At 43.5% G+C, this 18,644-nt stretch overlaps 1 long non-coding RNA gene across 1 annotated transcript in view; it reads left to right on the top strand.

Moving 5' to 3' along the window:
* The first annotated feature begins 1,766 nt into the window (after positions 1-1,766).
* The window catches only part of LOC145532072 (uncharacterized), a 318,302-nt gene continuing 301,424 nt past the window's right edge, over positions 1,767-18,644 (top strand). Inside the window, exon 1 of the long non-coding RNA XR_014072964.1 lies at positions 1,767-1,855. This is a non-coding gene — a long non-coding RNA (uncharacterized LOC145532072). The remainder of the gene's footprint in view (positions 1,856-18,644) is intronic.

Raw genomic sequence — 18,644 nt, forward strand, 5'->3', positions numbered from 1 at the left:
TGGGGGAAGAGGAAGGCAAATACCTTCTACCTATGGGGTAGGAGGGGAGACAGGTTATACTGCTCAGGAGGACCTGAAATCCATTAATAGTTACAACATGGGGGAGGGAAGGACAATAAGGGTCTGGTTTTTCCATTCCTGCATTCCAAGACCCTCCTTGGTTTTATTTGCTCTTTCATCCTTGGATCACCACATCTAACACTTGGAAATGAATTGTCCAAGGAGAGATACATGCTGACAAAGCGAAAGACTTTATTGAAAAGGGTGCTGGTACAGACAGCAGCAAGGTCAGTGAGCCCAGGAGGCCTGGCTTGCTGCCTCAGGGTTTATGGTTCAGTTCAGTTCAGACACTCAGTTGTGTCCAACTCTTTGCGACCCCATGAACTGCAGCACGCCAGGCCTCCCTGTCCATCACCAACTCCCTGAGTCCACCCAAACCCATGTCCATCGAGTCAGTGATGCCATCCAGCCATCTCATCCTCTGTCGTCCCCTTTTCCTCCTGCCCTCAAACTTTCCCAGCATCAGGGTCTTTTCCAATGAGTCAGCTCTTCACATCAGGTGGCCAAAGTATTGGAGTTTCAGTTTCAACATCAGTCCTTCCAATGAACACCCATGACTGATCTCCTTTAAGATGGACTGGTTGGATCTCCTTGCAGTCCAAGGGACTCTCAAGAGTCTTCTCCAACACTCCAAGACTCTCAAGAGTCTTCTCTTCTTCTTCAAAAGCATCAATTCTTCGGTGCTCAGCTTTTTTCACAGTCCAACTCTCACATCCATACATGACCACTGAAAAAACCATAGCCTTGACTAGACGGACCTTTGTTGGCAAAGTAATGTCTCTGCTTTTTAATATGCTGTCTAGGTTGGTCATAACTTCCCTTCCAAGGAGTAAGCGTCTTTTACTTTCATGGCTGCAGTCGCCACCTGCAGTGATTTTTGAGCCCAGAAAAATAAAGTTAGCCACTGTTGCCACTGTTTCCCCATTTATCTGCAATGAAGTGATGGGACTGGATGCCATGATCTTACGTTTCTGAATGTTTAGCTTTAAGCCAACGTTTTCACTCTCCTCTTTCACTTTCATCAAGAGACTCTTTAGTTCTTCACTTTCTGCCATAAGGGTGGTGTCATCTGCATATCTCAGGTTATTGCTATTTCTCCTGGCAATCTTGATTCCAGCTTGTGCTTCTTCCAGCCCAGCGTTTCTCATGATGTACTCTGTATATAAGTTAAATAAGCAGGGTGACAATATACAGCCTTGACGTACTCCTTTTCCTATTTGGAACCAGTCTGTTGTTCCATGTCCAGTTCTAACTGTTGCTTCCTGACCTGCATACAGTTCCTCAAGAGGCAGGTCTGGTGGTCTGGTATTCCCATCTCTTTCAGAATTTTCCACAGTTTCTTGTGATCCACACAGTCAAAGGCTTTGGCATAGTCAATAAAGCAGAAATAGATGTTTTTCTGAAACTCTCTTGCTTTTTCGATGATCCAGCGGATGTTGGCAATTTGATCTCTGGTTCCTCTGCGTTTTCTAAAACCAGCCTGAACATATGGAAGTTCACGGTTCATATATTGCTGAAGCCTGGCTTGAAGAATTTTCCCGGTTGTCTCCGGCCAATCATCTTGTTCCTTCCCATAGTTGGTCCGACTCAGGGCCTCCCTGGCTGCGGACGCATCTCAGTCAAGATGAGTTCCAGCGCAAGGGCTTCTGGGAGGACATATTATAGGCTGACATCTCCTTCCGCCTTTGGCCCCTCCCGAGTTCTTCCGGTCTGGTAGCAGCTTGTCTGCACCGTGTTGTTTATCAGGACCTCCAGAGACAACTCGTGCAAACAGTTACTATTGTGCCTGATAGGGGTGAGTGGTTTCCGTCCGTGGTTCCTTAACAATCTAGTAAGTTAAATATTTCTCTGAGTTCTGTGAGTCGCCCTAGAAAATTAATCGAACATGAGGATGGGGGTCATGGGAATGTCTGATGTATAGCCAGTCAGTCAGAAGCACAAATAGCTGGGCTTAGGATTGGTGTCTGAGGTAGAGGGTGGTCTTGCGGAACTGAGCCCTTTACTGGAGGAATCTGATTCTATCTCTGGAATAGACAGTGTCAGAATTGAGTTGAGTTGAATTCTTGAACACCTTGGTGTTGTCTGAGATTTGCTTGTTCATGTGGAGAAGCCTACACACACGCGCGAGTGCACGCACACACTCACATGTATGCACACGCATGTGCACACACACAGAACTGGGTCCAGTAACGCAGGAGAGTAATACACACCTTTAAGGCATGTATTCATTATGGTGATGCTTGCTGGAATAAAAAAAACCCCACAAATATTGATGGTTTATTAAAAACTTTTAGCTTACATGGCAGTCAAGTGTGGGTGTTCTATGTTAACGCAAATTCTTTTGCCCCATTCACAGTGAGACCAAACAAACTCAAATGTCAGAGTTTGAAGCAGAGAAAAGTTTGTTGCAAGGTCACACAAGGCCCAAGCACCCTGAAGGGTTTTGGCAAAGCACTTTTAAAAGCCAGATGAAGGAGGGGGATTTGCAGGGTGTGTGATCAGAATTTGTTCACAATTCTCTGGCTGATGGTGAGATAGCAGGGTAGTGTCAGAGGGGTTAACGTTATCAGTCCTCAGGCTCCAGGAGGCCTGGGGCTGTGTGCTCTTTGTTGTGAAGTAGTTAACATCTTTTATTTGTTAAAGAGGGGGAGGTTTTTACATCTGAAAACAACTCAGGAAATGTTCATCAAATACTATTATCTAGGTATTTCCAAGTCCCTTGGACTGATAGGAGATCAAACCAGTCGCTCCTAAAGGAAATCAATCCTGAATATTCATTGGAGGAATTGATGCTGAAGCTGAAGCTCCAATAATTTGGCCACCTGATGCCAAGAACTGACTCATTAGAAAAAAACTCGAATGATGGGAAAGATTGAAGGCAGGAGGAGAAGGGGATGACAGAGGATAAGATTGTTGGATGGCATCACTGACTCAATGGACATGAGTTTGAACAACCTCTGGGAGATGGTGAGGGGGGACAGGGAAGTCTGGTGTGCTGCAGTCCATGGGGTCGCAAAGAGTCAGACACGACTGAGCAACTGAACAATAAAGATATTTCGGAGAGGATCTAAAGCAGAGGATATAGGGGAAGGCCTGTCCCAGGAAGGCCCATGGGGTCCTGCTCAGTTGCACTTGACAGGAGGACAGGTAGCTTTTCATGTGTTGAACTGAGGAGCAGCCTCTTCCTGTCTTGTGTTCCTCTCTCCTTTAGGGCCTTGGGTCCTTCACTTCTGCTTTGGTTTTGTTCTCTTAATGAGAACTAGTTATAGAGCCCACAGTAGACACAAGGCTGGCTGGGAAATGTCGTCCATGGCCAGACAGCTCTTCCCTGTCAACAGATGCTCCAAAGACATTTGCATGGCTGCCTCTTCAGCATCCATTTGTCACCACAACAGCAAGTACTTTGACTCTCCTTGGGGGAATTCACCCTCTACATTCTCAGCCATGTGATTTAGATGCAGTCGTCTCCATTTCAAGCTCTACTCAGTGTAAGCTAATTAGCAAGTCACATACCTGTCTTAAAAAAATGCATAATGTAAGAGCTGCAAGTTAAGCTTTATTGGGGGCAAAAGGGGGAATGTAACTTGGGAGACAGCACCTCAGATCGCTTCGAGAAACTGCTCCACAGAGGTAGGGGGAAGGACAGTATATATGTGATTTGGGTGTAGGGAGAGTACATGCAATCAAACACATATTTTTTGTGGAAAATTTCTGTTGGTCTCATGAAGCTTCTGCTATCACAAGAAACAATCATCACCAGGGATTTTAGTGCTCTTCTAGATGTGAGGAGATACAAGAATTGGGCTCATAAAATCAACTCCTAAGGACATCTAACTATCTGAAGACCTGTCCTGCCAGTTTTTCCCAGAGCACAGAGTGCCTCATTTCTGCCCTCCACCCTGAACTCCTTCTAGAGGTGTTGAAGGTCAGCAGCTGCAGCAGCACATGATTTAATCCTTGTGGAGGTAGGTGGCAAGCATCCTTGGCAAGTGCAAATTTGTAGTTGACATACCACTGGCCACAGTGATTAGGTGAGTGGTGGGCACATCATATAATTCAGGCCAGTGGGAAGAGTGAATCCTCAGACTTGGGCTAGCATAGTCAGTAGGCCCTCCCTTTTATTTTGTGTGTGGGTTTGTAAAGTCTGGAACAGGTGCTGTCATTTTGCTATCCTGAGAAAGCCAACTCTGGTGTGTGTGTGTGTCTGCGTGTGTGTTTAGGGTGGGAACGTTGCTTGGAACCAGATGATAAAGCCAATGCTTGGAAAGTAGAGCCCCTGAAATAAATAAAAACCAGTTTTTTGATGATCTTATTGTTGGGACTGGATTATCTCTAACCTGCAACTCACTCTATGTCTTGGATTTTCACTTGCATTAGTCAATTGACTCCCATTATTAAGGCAATTTGAATTTGCTTCATTGTGATCAAAAATGTACTAGCCAATATGGACCATTTTGGTTTTATAAAAATATCAAGGAAGTTTGGCCAAGCATAAAGGTGACCATAGATAATTTTTCAATATTTTCAGAGAAGACATTATAATAGATAGTTGAAATCATGTTGCATATTTAATTTAATCCTGCTTTTTTTCTCTTAGCTTGATTTGTAATCATCTCTCCATGTCATTAAATGCTTACTGTAAACATTATTTAAAATGGGTTCAATTTATGTAATGCCAAAACATCTGGTCTTGTCCATCATTCCAGGCAAGAAGTTAGTCCAGTGGGTTGTTTGGTGTCATATACAGAAAGCAACTGGCTGGTTAACTGGTATTTTGATTAAGGCTGAATTGGCTCGATGTTGGCATTATGTGTATTCTTGCCTAGAGAATCCTGTGGACAGAGGAGCCTGGTGGGCTACTGTCCATAGTGTCGCATAGAGTCGGACACGACTGAAGCGACTTAGCATGCATGCATGCATTGGAGAAGGAAATGGCAACCCACTCCAGTATTCTTGCCTGGAGAATCCCAGGGATGGAGGAGCCTTGTGGGCTGCCGTCTATGGGGTTGCACAGAGTTGGACATGACTGAAGCGACTTAGCAGCAGCAGCAGCAGCAGCAGCAGACTGGATGTTATGACTGGATATAGAGGTGAAACAGAGCCAGTTACAGGGAAAAGCAATAAAAATAAGTGCAATTTAAAAAAAATGGGTTCATATTCTAGTTGGTTAATACTGCCTAATTGTTGGGCATTTAAGTTGCTTTGAGTTTTCGCTTCCCTGATTTTTTTCTTTAGGATCCATTCCTAGAAGTGAAGTTACCTCTTCAAAGATAGGGCTGAAAAGGGCTTGATAACAATTGCCAAATTGTTGTTTTAGTTGCAGCATGTGGGATCTAGTTCCCTGACCAGGGATCGAACCCAGTCCCCCTGGATTGGGAGTACATAGTCTTAGCCACTGGACCAACAGGCAAGTCCCTGATTGCCAGTAACTTTGATGTAGTCTTTTAACACACATCTTATGATGTAGTATTTAATATACTGCTGACACTCAGATACTTGACTTGCTTGCCTTCTTGACATTTGCCCTGCTTTAGCAGTCAGCTTCCAGATATGGTTCTGAATATTGGATCAGGGTTTCTTAATCTCTGAACTAGTGACAATATCCTAGTGACACACATACATATATACATATATATGTCTAGATACAGGTCTCTGTCTACATTGTATGTATTTTAAATTTTTTGTATGTTTTGACGTCTTAAAAACCCTTTATTTCCGACTAAGGAGAGATTGCCTCTCCCAGGCTAGCCAGTTCTTAGGGACAGCAAAGGGCCCTGTGGAAAGCATGCCTATGATATGCAAACTAAGCAGTCCAGAACCACTCTCTCTGTGGCTCTCACACCTCAGGAGACAGTATTTCTCTGCCTTATCATCCCAGGACCAGTACCAGGCCACTGAAGACCACTCCAGAGCCAGCAGGAATGATTCAAAGTATCCAGTCCTAAGCTGTTTTCACAATTTTGCCTTGTTTTCCCCCCAGAAACCCCAGCAATGGCCGTGGCCTGAACTTTCTCCTCTCTCTTATCTTCTGCTTCCTGATCAGTTCAGTTTCCCTCTGTGACCCTGTGTCACATACAGTGACCCCCTCTCAAAACCTGTGCATACAGTCATCCCTCAGTATCCACAGAAGGTTTGTTCTTGGATCCCCCAAGAATACCAGAATCCAAGGATGCTCAAGTCCCTTATACGAAATGGTCCTCCCTATCCTGGGGTTCTGTATCTGAGAATTCAACCAAGTGCAGTTCAGTTCTGCCTGCATTGGTTGAATCTGTGGACTGAGAACTAGGGTTTCAGAAGTCAGGCTGGTATAATGAGCTTTGTTCTTCTATAAGCCTCTCCTGTTCCTCCATGCCATCTCGCCCCCTCCAGGCCATCCTATGAACAGACAAGTTTAAACAGTTTCAACAACCCACCGTCTATCATGCTGGTTTTGCTTCTCTGTTGATCCTCGCCTAAACAGGTTTGAATCTATTTCAAAAACCAGGCCAAGAGGAGCTGCTGATGGTCTGAATGAAGGGGTGCCAGCACCCCTGGCCCACACAATTAACCCCAGTTCACATACTCTCAACTTGAAAGAGCCAAGATTTTGCCAAAGTCAGGTTCGGGCGGTGTACCTTGCCTCCTTCTAAGTGGTTTCATTCTGTGCCTTTGACATTTTCCCCCAGAACAGAGTTCACCTCTCCAGGCCCTGTGTACTGATCATTCCTTACAGGGCTTCCCTTTTCCCCCGGCCAGGCTCATTAGCGGCATTTTCAGGGCAAACCCTGCAGGAGCCCTGGGCAGAACTCCGTGAAGTACAAGCGAATGTTTTCAGCGCCAATGACTGCAGCCCCCGAATACCTCTAAAGGACATTTATTTTCATTCCTTTCTCTTGTGTCCATCACCTTCCTCTAGTGCTTAAAGGGTTAGGGATGGTGGTGGGTAGGCTCTGAGCTGTATCTGTAAGACCCAGGTTGGAGGAGACTGATGGTTCTAAACCAAAATTTCCATATGGGTGGCAGAGATGCTGTCTGAAGCCTTTCAAAGGAGTGTGGCCGCCACTGTGTAGATCTCAGGGAGGAGGACCATTTCTTCTTATGGAGCATTCATGGGGCGATTGCTCAATTAACCATAGATCTTCCCAGAAGTTTCTAGATGTGATTGAAAATCCCTGCTCTCTGTGGGCAAAGAAGCATCCAAGGAGTGGAAAATTGGGGCACATACTCCCACTGGGGCCCAGGAGGGGGTCTTTAGTTTCAGATTCTTTTGAGCGGAGAGAGTGACTCTAGGTTGCAGACACAAAAAGTTTAAAAAAAGAAGCCAAGTTCGTTTATAGTCAACTTATGACCTCCCATTCTGTTTTCCCCCCAGGAGGGCAAAGAGGGGGGTCCTTTCACTGTGGCACCTGCCCCTGTTCAAGGCTTTCCTTGAAAGTCGAAAGCATCAGGAATGAACCCTCCTCCATTGTTAGAACCATATATGCTCATTATAAAAACAAAATTCACACAGTACAGATATATATATATATATATGAAAGAGGAAAGAGAAAAACCTTTGAAAATCTACTACCCAGATAATAAACACTGTTAACATTTTGATAAAATATTCTTCCCGGATATTTCTAAACACACATTCTCTCTCCCCTTCTCTCTCTCTCTCTCTCACACACTTACACACACACACACTCACACTCACACTCACACACCCACACACACTTTATGCAAATGAGATCACATCACGCTTGTTCTCTTATTCTGTAACCTGCTTTTTCACTCAACATTATGCCATGGTCCTCTTTCTGGGTCAACAAATTTAGAAATATTCTCATCAATTTTAATAGCTTCTTAAAATTCCACTGGGTGGTTAAAATGGACAATATTTAACTAGTTCCCTATTGGTGGACATTTAGGCTGATTTTGATGTTTATTGTAGAGAATGTGGCTATGAAAATCCCTATGGTTATGTCTTGATCCACACATATAATTTATTGCTCGTTTAAACATCTCTCTCTTTTTTAAAAAAGTGCTATACATAATAGCCTTTTCGGGGGTTGAGATGAGAAAAGAATGTGGCATTTCCAGAGACTTCTGAATGCCCTAGGAGAGTTATCAGCATGAAAGTAAAACTCAGGAGTTAGGCCCAACATCCGTGCTGTCCTGATTTATAAGGAGCAAGAGAAGTGAAAAGTGCAAGTCATGTCTGACTCTTTGTGACCCCTTGGACTGTAGCTTGCCAGGCTCCTGTCCATGGAATTCTCCAGGCCAGAATATTAGAGTGGGTAGACATTCACTTCTTCAGGGGATCTTCCCAACCCAGGGATCGAACCCAGGTCTCCCACATTGCAGGTGGATTCTTTACCATCTGAGCCACTAGGGATGCCCAAGGAGCATGAGGGTACATGCTAAAAGTCCCAGTGCCTAGAATCTTTGCAACATATTGTGTTAGCCTCCTCAGGGGCTGAAATACAAGCCCTAGGCATAAGTGGAGACCTGAGGCAGAGAGAAGCAGGAGAAATTAACACTGTATATCGAGGATTGGATTGAGTTTAAATCCAAATGCCTCTGGGAGGGGTGCAGGGAGCCAGGAAATTACAGTAGAGTGAGGTTAAGTGTTAAGTACGAAATATATTGGCACATCAAAAGGCTCATCAGTCTTTAGAGGTCCAAGAAGCCTTCTTGGAGGAAGCCAACTCCAAGTAAGCACTATAAGGTGTCTTGGAAATGGCCAGGTGATAGAAACGTGGGGAGGCAGAGAGCATCCTGGGAAGAAGGCACAGCTGCTTTAAGGCTGGGGTCGGGGGAGAGTGGACAAAGATATGGACCCTGCCCTCACTGAGCCCCAAATCTAGACAACCAAATAATCAGGTAAGTTTAAAATACAGTGCTAAATGTGATAAAGATAGGGACTGTGACCCAGCCTGGGAAGATGCTTGGGATCTCTTAGCTTGTGGAAATCTGATATTCTCCTGAAGGGCATTTCTTCCTTCTTGGCCTTAGGGAACCAAAAGCATTTCTCCTGTAACTCAGAAAACAATATAGTGGTGTTTGCTTCAGGGACCACTAGCATTATCATTAAGGGTCTTCATTTTCCTGCGGCCAAGATAGAACTGAAGTAATTTACAAGAAGGGAGGCAGAATTTGGGCAAGTGAACAAGGCAGGATTGTTTCGTAATAAGGACTGTTTGTCAGTGAGAAGTAGGAAACAGCTTTGTAATCATTGTGGAGCTGGGATTATGAGAAGAAATCTGGGAGAAAAGTTATTGTAAGAAACTGAAATGCCCCTAAGAATTAATTTGGCGTATGCTAAAGATTCTGGAACTTCAAAAATTCCCTTCTTACCCTGGGGTGGTTTCTGGAATTTCTAGCTTGGAGTGAAGATGTAAATGTGAGTGATTGATTATATATGCAGTGTGCTGTGGACTGTGGCTTATGAACCATGTACTTTAGAACCATCTGGAAGCTTCTAGAAGGCGCATCCTTGGGGTCCTAGCCTAGACCTGGGGGAGGTCTTACCTGTTATTCTAGCATCCATCTCAGCTCTGTTCCTACATGCTTCTCTTTCCTAAAGAATCAAGATTTTGTGGTTCAGTTGTACACTCCTCCCCCATGCTCCCATCAAACTCTAGAGAAACTAATCTTTGGTATAATTGAACTGCTCTCAAGGAATTGCTATTTTCCTGCCGGCAATTGCTTCAAGAACAGGCATTTGACCCAATTGGGTTCTGTGCTCTCACTCGGTAAAAGAAAGCCTTTTGAAAGCTTCAGAAAGTTTCCTCTTTCCTAAGAAAAAGATCTGGGGAGAGAGAACCTGTCTGCTTCCTCTGAATGTTGTTGATTCTGAGCATCTACCTAGAACTGCTAGTGTGGCCATTTGTGACCAGCTGAGGATGAAGCCAGTGCTGGAGTGGACAGGGAGAAGAGCTCGAAAGAACCTGGCTTCTTCATGACATTGCTGAGTGGCTGGATCCACCTGCCTTTGAAGCTCTTGATCTCTCTGCCAACTTTCATGTTACCTGAGATAATAAACTCTTTACTGTTTGAACTGACACTTCTTTTCTTAAAAAAAAAATTTATTTATTTGGCTGTGCCAGGTCTTAGTTGTGACATGTGAGATCTAGTTCCCTGACCAGGGGTTGAACATGGGCCCTCTGCATTGGGAGCATAGAAACTTAGCCCCTGGACCACCAGGGAAGTCTGTCCCATGAGTTGAAGTTTCCATTACTTGCAGATGGAACACTCTAATTGATATATACTCATTGAGTCAGAATCTCTGAGGACACACCTGTTCCAGGTGATTCTAATGTGTGTTCAAGTGTGGGAACACCTGGAGAGGTGGAGGGGATACTAAGCTGGAGGTCACAGGTCTGGGTTCTGGTCCCAGTTGTAATGCTAAATTGCTGAGCAGCCTGGGGCAAGTCATACTCCCTTTCTGAGCCCCAGCTGCCTCATATGACAAAGAAGGGATACACTTTAGAAATTCTATCCTTGTGAATTTTCACATTTTGCTATAATGTGGTTCTAGGCAAGTAGAGTGAGGACCTTTGGTAGGAGATAACATCGAGGAAAATATTTCATTAATGTTGACGTCAGTGCAATAGAGAAGGAAGTATTATTATTGCTATTCAGCTATTGGTTTTCAGCTTTCTAGAGAAATACCATAATTAACTCAGGAATTTGAAGGTTCTGTTGTTTAGAAAAATGACTTGGTGGCCATTTTGATTTCAATATGGGCTACCACCCCAGCCCCCAGCAAAGCCTGGATGAATGATGGTGAAACAGGAGAGACTGGACTTCTCAGTACTGTGTATTAGAAGCTTGAGGCAACATTGCGTTTCCAGCAGTCCATAGAGAAAGGGCATGGGGTCCAGAAGCAGAGCAGAAGGAAGATGTGGGGAAGGTCTAAGGAAGGAGATGCCTGATTAGATGAACTGTGGTGAGCCAGGGCTTCCAGGGGACATGGCCAGAGAGAAATTTCCTGGGATACGGAATGACCCATTGTCATCAGGACGGTGATGTCTGACTTGTCACGTGGCCAGTTTTGTGCTATAATTCCCCTGCCTCACCCCAAACTGTCAGTGAAAATCTGCAACACACTTCCTGTTCTCCTGTTTGGGGTTCTTTGGGGAAATAATGAAAACATTGAGGATGAGTTCAGTGTGATCTGAAGATGTGTAGAAACAGCATGGATCTCGCAGGAGGAAATTTTCGGAATCTTGCCACTCTACAGAAGCAGAGAAACCTAGACAGCATATCAAAAATCAGAGACATCACTTTGCTGACAAAGATCTGTCTAGTCAAAGCTATGGTTTTTCCAGTAGTCATGTATGAATGTGAAAGTTGGACCATAAAGAAGGCTCAGTGCTGAAAAATTGATGCCTTTGAACTGTGGTGCTGGAGAAGACTCTTGAAAGTCCCTGGGACAGCAAGGAGGTCAAACTAGTCAATCCTAAAGGAAATCAACCCTGAATATTCATTGGAAGGACTGATGCTGAAGCTGAAGCTCCAATACTTTGGCCACCTGATGCGAAGAGCCCACTCACGGGAAAAGACCCTGATGCTGGGAAAGATTGACGGCAGGAGGAGAGGGAGGCAACAGAGGACAAGATGGTTGGTCAGTGGACATGAATTTGAGCAAACTCCGAAAGATGGGGAAGGATAGGGAAGCCTGGTGTGCTGCAGTCCATGGGATGACAAAGAGTTGGACACAACTTAGCAACTGAACAATAATAGAAGCAGAGAAACTTGACAAGATTCAACCAAATGAACTTATTCCCAGGTCCAGAGAATCCTCAGAACCACCGGAGGCAGAGAGATGGGCTGGTGGTCATCAAGTTTGACACAAAAAGTGAGATGGGAGTTTGAGCTATTCTCTAAGAACATTGTAAAGAAGAGTGAGCCGAGAAGCTGGAGGGCTAGAGGAACACCAGGGTGTTGGTGACTGGGTAACAACACAAAACTCTTTACAGAGTGTTTTGTAGACCCACTAGTCCATGTTATCCTCTCAGTAACCCTGGAGATAGATTAATTATTAGACCCAATTTCAGGTGTGAAATCTAAGGCTCAGAGAGGTCTTCCCACCTTCCTGATGTCCTCATCTTTTCCTAACTGGGACTCTCACTTCTGCACCAACATTTTGCAGCTTGGTTCCCCAGCTTGGATAAAGGAGTGATGAAATTTGACTAGGGATGTGAAAAAGGGTAATTTCAGCAAACTAATTTTATTGATCTCATTTTGAAGACATCTGGTCAGGCCCCCCCACCCCCAATTTTTCCAACTCTTGATGGCTGATGTCCTCAGATGAAGGAGGAACTCAGATGAGGGTGGAGCTGTGTGGTATCAGCACCTTCCAAAAGTTGGAAATTTGCTCTTCTGGGCAGAGTGGATTACCTACAGCAGGCTGGTCTTTGGGAAATAGACCCAAAGAAACCCTCACATGAGACTGGGAGTGGCTTTTTTAACCCTCCCCTGCAATCTGTAAATCTGTTAAAGAAACAAAAACAAAACAAAAAACAGCGCAGCAATAATGGAGGCACAGTTGCTAAGGCACCAGGGTTGTGACTCAACCAACTGGAGTTTGCAGGCTGCACTGACATGATGGGGATAGCCACCCACCAGCAAAAGCACAGCTGGTTGCAGATCTGATGGCCAAACAATTGTGTGCATGAAGCCGCCATCTTCAACAGTCTTATTCAACAGCTCATCCTCCCTCCACTCCTGTTGGCATGTCCTGTTGATTCTGCCTCAGTGATAACTTTCATATGAGCATCCCCACTGACAGCTTTTCTCCCTGCCACTGGATTATAAATTCAGACTTTATCAACTCTCATAGGGAGTTTTGCCATATTCTTTACCTGATCTCCCAGCCTCCAGTTTATAAATGCTCTGCATTATGTAACAAATCATTAGAATTATTTTTTGTTTTAATTGAAGTATAGTTGATTTACAACACTGTGTTATTTTCAAGTGTATAGAGAAGTAATTCAGTTTGCTATACACCTGAAACTTTATGGGAAATAATCTGAAAAAAAAATGTATGTTATAGGTAATTAAAAGATGCTGAATATAGTTCCCTGTGCTATACAGTAGGTCCTTGTTGTTCATCTGTCTTATATATAGTTGTGTGTATCTGTTAATTCCAAACTCCTAATTTATACTCCTCCTTCCGTACCCTAAGAATTCTTCAATTGTCTCTTTCAGGGCCTCTCTTAGCTCTAGGGTTATAAGCAATACCCTCTGGCTTTGATTATATCTCTCTGTCCTTCCTTTGTCTCCTGGTTCCCACTGTTCACTTTTTTCCCCTCTTTGGAGGTCTCTCTTCTGCCATAGGTCCACTGTTCCTCTTAGCCTTCTTCAGGAAACATTTGTCCTAAGCCTGGGTGACTTCTGGATCATACATCTTCACTCTTTCTATGGGTCAAAATAGTATCTAGAAAGTATGCTGCTGCTGCTAAGTCGCTTTAGTCGTGTCTGACTCTGTGCGACCCCATAGACGGCAGCCCACCAGTCTCCCCTGTCCCTGGGATTCTCCAGGCAAGAATACTGGAGTGGGTTGCCATTTCCTTCTCCAATGCACAAAAGTGAAAAGTGAAAGTGAAGTTGCTCAGTCGTGTCCAACTTTTCGCGACCCCATGGACTGCAGCCTACCAGGCTCCTCCATCCATGAGATTTTCCAAGCAAGAGTACTGGAGTGGGGTGCCATTGCCTTCTCCTAGTGTGATGCTATATCTCACCACTAAGTACTATATTTTTTCTCTTTTTTTGACTGGGCTGCATGGTATGTGGGATCTTACTTTCCTGACCAGGTATTGAACCTGCATGCTCTGCATTGAAAGTACAGAGTCTTAACCACTGGACTGCTGGGAAGTCCTGACTGTTCACTTTCCTATTATAAACGCCTTCATGAGATAAGAGCTTTTAGCATCAGGCACCACTTGTAGATTCTAGGGACAATGAGATAAGCAATAATAGATAGTAACACCCTGGCAAATTTTCATGTTATTTTATTGTTCAGTATTAACTCATATTAATATGGACCCAGGCACTAATTTCCGTCTGAGGTTTATTTTTGAGCATGTTCTCTATGTTGGGCACCAGGACAATTTCTGTAGAAAGGTGGGTTAGGCAGCTCTTGTGCAAAGGAGCTTGCAGTGCTTGATGATAACTTTTTGTGGAACTTCATACTGTTTTCTAAATTAATAACTGTATCATGGACTTTCTAGTTCTGAAAATGTCCATCTAGGACCTAATTTTTGTCATTTTTTTCTTGTAATACTCAAGTTTCTTCTCTACAGCTGCTGTAATTAAACAAGAAAGGCATTTGAGAAATCCTTTTTGATGAAGAGCAAAGGAAACTGAGTTTCAGTCTGGTCTGCTAGTCTCATGTTTCATTTGTAACACTTTTCTTTGATTTTGTTTGAGAGCAACAAGATAAACTTGATTTTTAATTCTAGATTCTAGCTCTTTTAAAAAATTATGTATTTATTTGGCTACACCAGGTCTTAGTTGCAGCATGTGAGATCTAGTATCCTGACGAGGGATCGAACCTAGGCCCCCTGCATTGGGAGTGCAGAGTCTTAGCCACTGGATCACCAGGCAAATCTGATTTTTAGATTTAAAAAGGAAATCTTTAAATCATGTTTTATTAAGGTTTAGAGTGGCATGACATTAAGAGTAATAGAAAATCAGAGGGTTAGAATTCCTGTTCTGATTTTGCTGTGTTCTGTGACCTTGGCCCATATGTCTAATCTGAAGGGACTCAAAGTTCTGACCTGTAAAACAGGAGAGTGGTCCTAGAATGAGGGACACCCAATAGATTACAATTCAAGTTCATTACTGATGGCTGCCAGAAGTTGTGAGTTGAGAAGAATTCTGAGGCTGAACACTGTGATCAATTAGTCATGTCTGTCATGGCTGCAAGAAGGGGAGAAGTGAGAAAACACCCATGAATTTTCCATGCTTCCTATATGACCTTTCAGTTGCTCTTTCAGCCTGTAAAAGTCCTGCTTCTATTCCTACAAAACAATGAAGGCTCAGGCGCCCTGTTAAACTATCTCCAATGTGTTGTTTATTAATTTAAACTTAAACTCCAATCCTAATTTGGCCATCACAACTTGCAGCAGTGAACTATAGATGAACTTTAACATATTGGGGTTCATTTTCCATCTTTTTGTGCTATCAAGGGATCTTTTGACACTTGAGCAGCTGGCTTCATCTCTTTTTCCTGACTTTTAGTTACAGTTGTCTCTCTGTATCTATGAGGGGATTGTTTTCAGGATCCCCATCAGATATCAAAATCCACAGGTGCTCAAGTTCCTTATATAAAACAGTGAAATACAGTGTACCCCTTATATCTCCCGGTTCTATATCCATGGACAAGGAAGGCCAACTGTATTTAGAAGTAATCATTTTTTAGAATTTTATTTTTGATTTTGTTCTTTTCCATTATGGTTTATTACAGAATATTGAATATGGTTCCCTGTGCCATACAATAGGACCTTGTTGTTTATCCATTCTATATGTAGTAGTTTGCATATGCTAATCCCAAGCTCCCAATCCAAACCTCCCCCGCCACCCAGCAACCACACATCTGTTCTCTAGGTCTGTGAGTCTGTTTCTGTTTCGCAGATAAGTTTACTGGTGTCACATTTTAGATTTCACATATAAGCAGTATCATATGGTATTTGTCTTTCTCTTTCTGACTTACTTCACCTAGTGTGATAATCTGCAGGTCCATCCATGTAGCTGTTAATGGCATTATTTCATTCTTTCTTATGACTGAGTAGTATTCCATTGTATATATGTACCACATCTTCCTTATCCATTCATTTGTCCCTGGACATATAGGTTTCCATGTGTTGACTTTTGTAAGTAGTACTGCTATGAATATTAGGATGCATATATCTTTTCAAATAATAGTTTTATCTGGATATATGCCCAGGAGTGGGATTGCTGGATCATATGGCAACTCTATTTTTAGTTTTTGAGCAACCTCCATTCAGTTTTCCATAGTGGGTATACCAATTTACAGTCCCACCAACCATGTAGGAGAGTTCCCTTTTCTCCACACCCTCTTCAGCATTTATTTGCAGACTTTTTCATGATGACTACTTTGACTGGTGTGAGGTGGTATCTTACTGTTGTTTTAATTCACATTTCTATAGTAATTAGCAATGTAGAGCATATTTTCATGTGCCTATTTACCACTTGTATGTTAGAAGTAATCGTTCTTAGTGTGAAGATCATAAGCATGTTAAATGAAATAGGAAAGACCAAGCCATAAAGCCCCAGATGATACAGAGTTAGATCTGAGCTACACTTTTTTTTTAAAAGTTTTATTTATTTAAATTGGAGGCTAATTACTTTACAATATTGTAGTGGTTTTTGCCATACATTGACCTGAAATCAGCCATGGGTGTACATGTGTTCCCCATCCTGAACACCCCTCCCACCTCCCTCCCCATTCCATCCCTCAGGGTCATCCCAGTGCACCAGCCCTGAGTACCCTGTCTCATGCATCGAACCTGGACTGGTGATCTGTTTTACATATGATAATATACATGTTTCAATGCTATTCTCTCAAATTATCCCACCCTCGCCTTCTCCCTCAGAGTCCAAAAGACTGTTCTATACATCTGTGTCTCTTTTGATGTCTCGCATATAGGGTTATCGTTACCATCTTTCTAAATTCCATATATATGCGTTAATATACTGTATTGATGTTTTTCTTTCTGACTTACTTTGCTCTGTATAATAGGCTCCAGTTTCATCCACCTCATTAAAACTGATTCAAATGCATTCTTTTTAAAGGCTGAGTAATATTCCATTGTGTATATGTACCACAGCTTTCTTATCCATTCGTCTGCTGATGGACATCTAGGTTGCTTCCATTTCCTGGCTATTGTAAACAGTGCTGTGATGAACATTGGGGTACAGGTGTCTCTTTCAATTCTGGTTTCCTCAGTGTGTATGCCCAGCAGTGGGATTGCTGGGTCATATGGCAGTTCTGTTTCCAGTTTTTTAAGGAATCTCCACACTGTTCTCCATAATGGCTGTACTAGTTTGCATTCCCACCAACAGTGTAAGAGGGTTCCCTCTTCTCCACACCCTCTCCAGCATTTATTGTAGACTTTTTGATAGCAGCCATTCTGACTGGCGTGAGATGGTACTTCATTGTGGTTTTAATTTGCATTTCTCTGATAATGAGTGATGTTGAGCATCTTTTCATGTGTTTGTTAGCCATCTGTATATCTTCTTTGGAGAAATGTCTGTTTGGTTCTTTGGCCCATTTTTTGATTGGGTCGTTTATTTTCCTGGAATTGAGCTGCAGGAGTTGCTTGTATATTTTTGAGATTAATTCTTTGTCAGTTGCAGAGCTACACTTTTTGAGCAGAGGGCATGGGTGCAGTGTTCACTGAGATACTGGGAGGTGAAATAATTCTCCCAAGTGTTGTGCATGTGCTCACTCAGTCATGTCCAACTCTGTGACCCATTGACTGCACCCCACCAGGTTCCTCTGTCCATGGAATTTCTCAGGCAAGAATGCTGGAGTCAGTTGCCATTTCCTACTCCATGGGATCTTCCTGACCCAGGGATCGAACCTGAATCTCCTGCATTGGCAGGTGGATTCTTTACCACTGCGCCACCTGGAAAGCCCAAATTCTCCCAAGACCCCATGGCTAATAAATGGCAGAGTTGGGGCTCCTGACTGCCGGGAGAGAGGGCTCTGTCTTCTACAACCTGCAGTGCCTGCCAATTCACTCCAAAGCTTTTATTAACTGGGGTGATTTTTATCCCCAATGGAGAGTGCAAATATGGGTATATTGTTTTATTTTTAACTTAAAATCAGAATGGGCGAGAGTATTAACAGGAATTTAGCACCCATCAGAGATGAGCATGAAATTCAGTATCTATTTTAGGGGCTCTACCCTTACCCTTCCATGAATTGGGCAAGAAAATTGAGGGACTTACAAGGTCTAAGGGAGAGTCATTCAGGCAGGGACAACCTGAAGCCTTTCAGCCTGCTACTGCTTGTTACTTCCCACTGCCACACAGTGTCGCTGTGGAGCAGCGGGCCACAGTCTGATAGACAAGGCTGATCCACCTGTATTACCTTCCTTAGATGTTTGGTTATAACAAACAAGATGGAGTACAAGGACATGCGCTCATCTTCTCCTGTGAGAGCTGCAAAAATGCAACACGCTGCTGAACAGCCATTGACAGGAGAATGCTGGATCCCAGCAAAAAAAGTTACCCCATGTCCAAGGGCAAAGGAGAAGCCCCAACAAGACAGTAGGAGGGGCAAAATTGCGTTTAAAATCAAACCCCGTACCCGCCTGAGAGGCTTAGAGGGCTCAAACAAAACCTTGTGTGCGCCAGGACCCAGAGAATCCACAGAGACCGAGCCAGACCTGCCTTTGAGTGTTTGAGTATCTCCTGAGGAGGCACAGATCAGCAGTGGCACTGCGGGGACAGGGGCTCTGGCTGCAGCAGGCCTGGAGCAGAAATTAAAAGGCGCTTGCTCCTTGGAAGAAAAGCTGTGGCCAACCTAGACAGCGTTATAAAAAACAGAGACATTACTTTACCAACAGAGGTCCGTATAGTCAAAG

The sequence above is a fragment of the Giraffa tippelskirchi genome, chromosome 13 (genome assembly GCF_054371585.1).
Source record: "Giraffa tippelskirchi isolate mGirTip1 chromosome 13, T2T-mGirTip1v1.2.pri, whole genome shotgun sequence".
Classification (NCBI taxonomy): domain Eukaryota; kingdom Metazoa; phylum Chordata; class Mammalia; order Artiodactyla; family Giraffidae; genus Giraffa; species Giraffa tippelskirchi.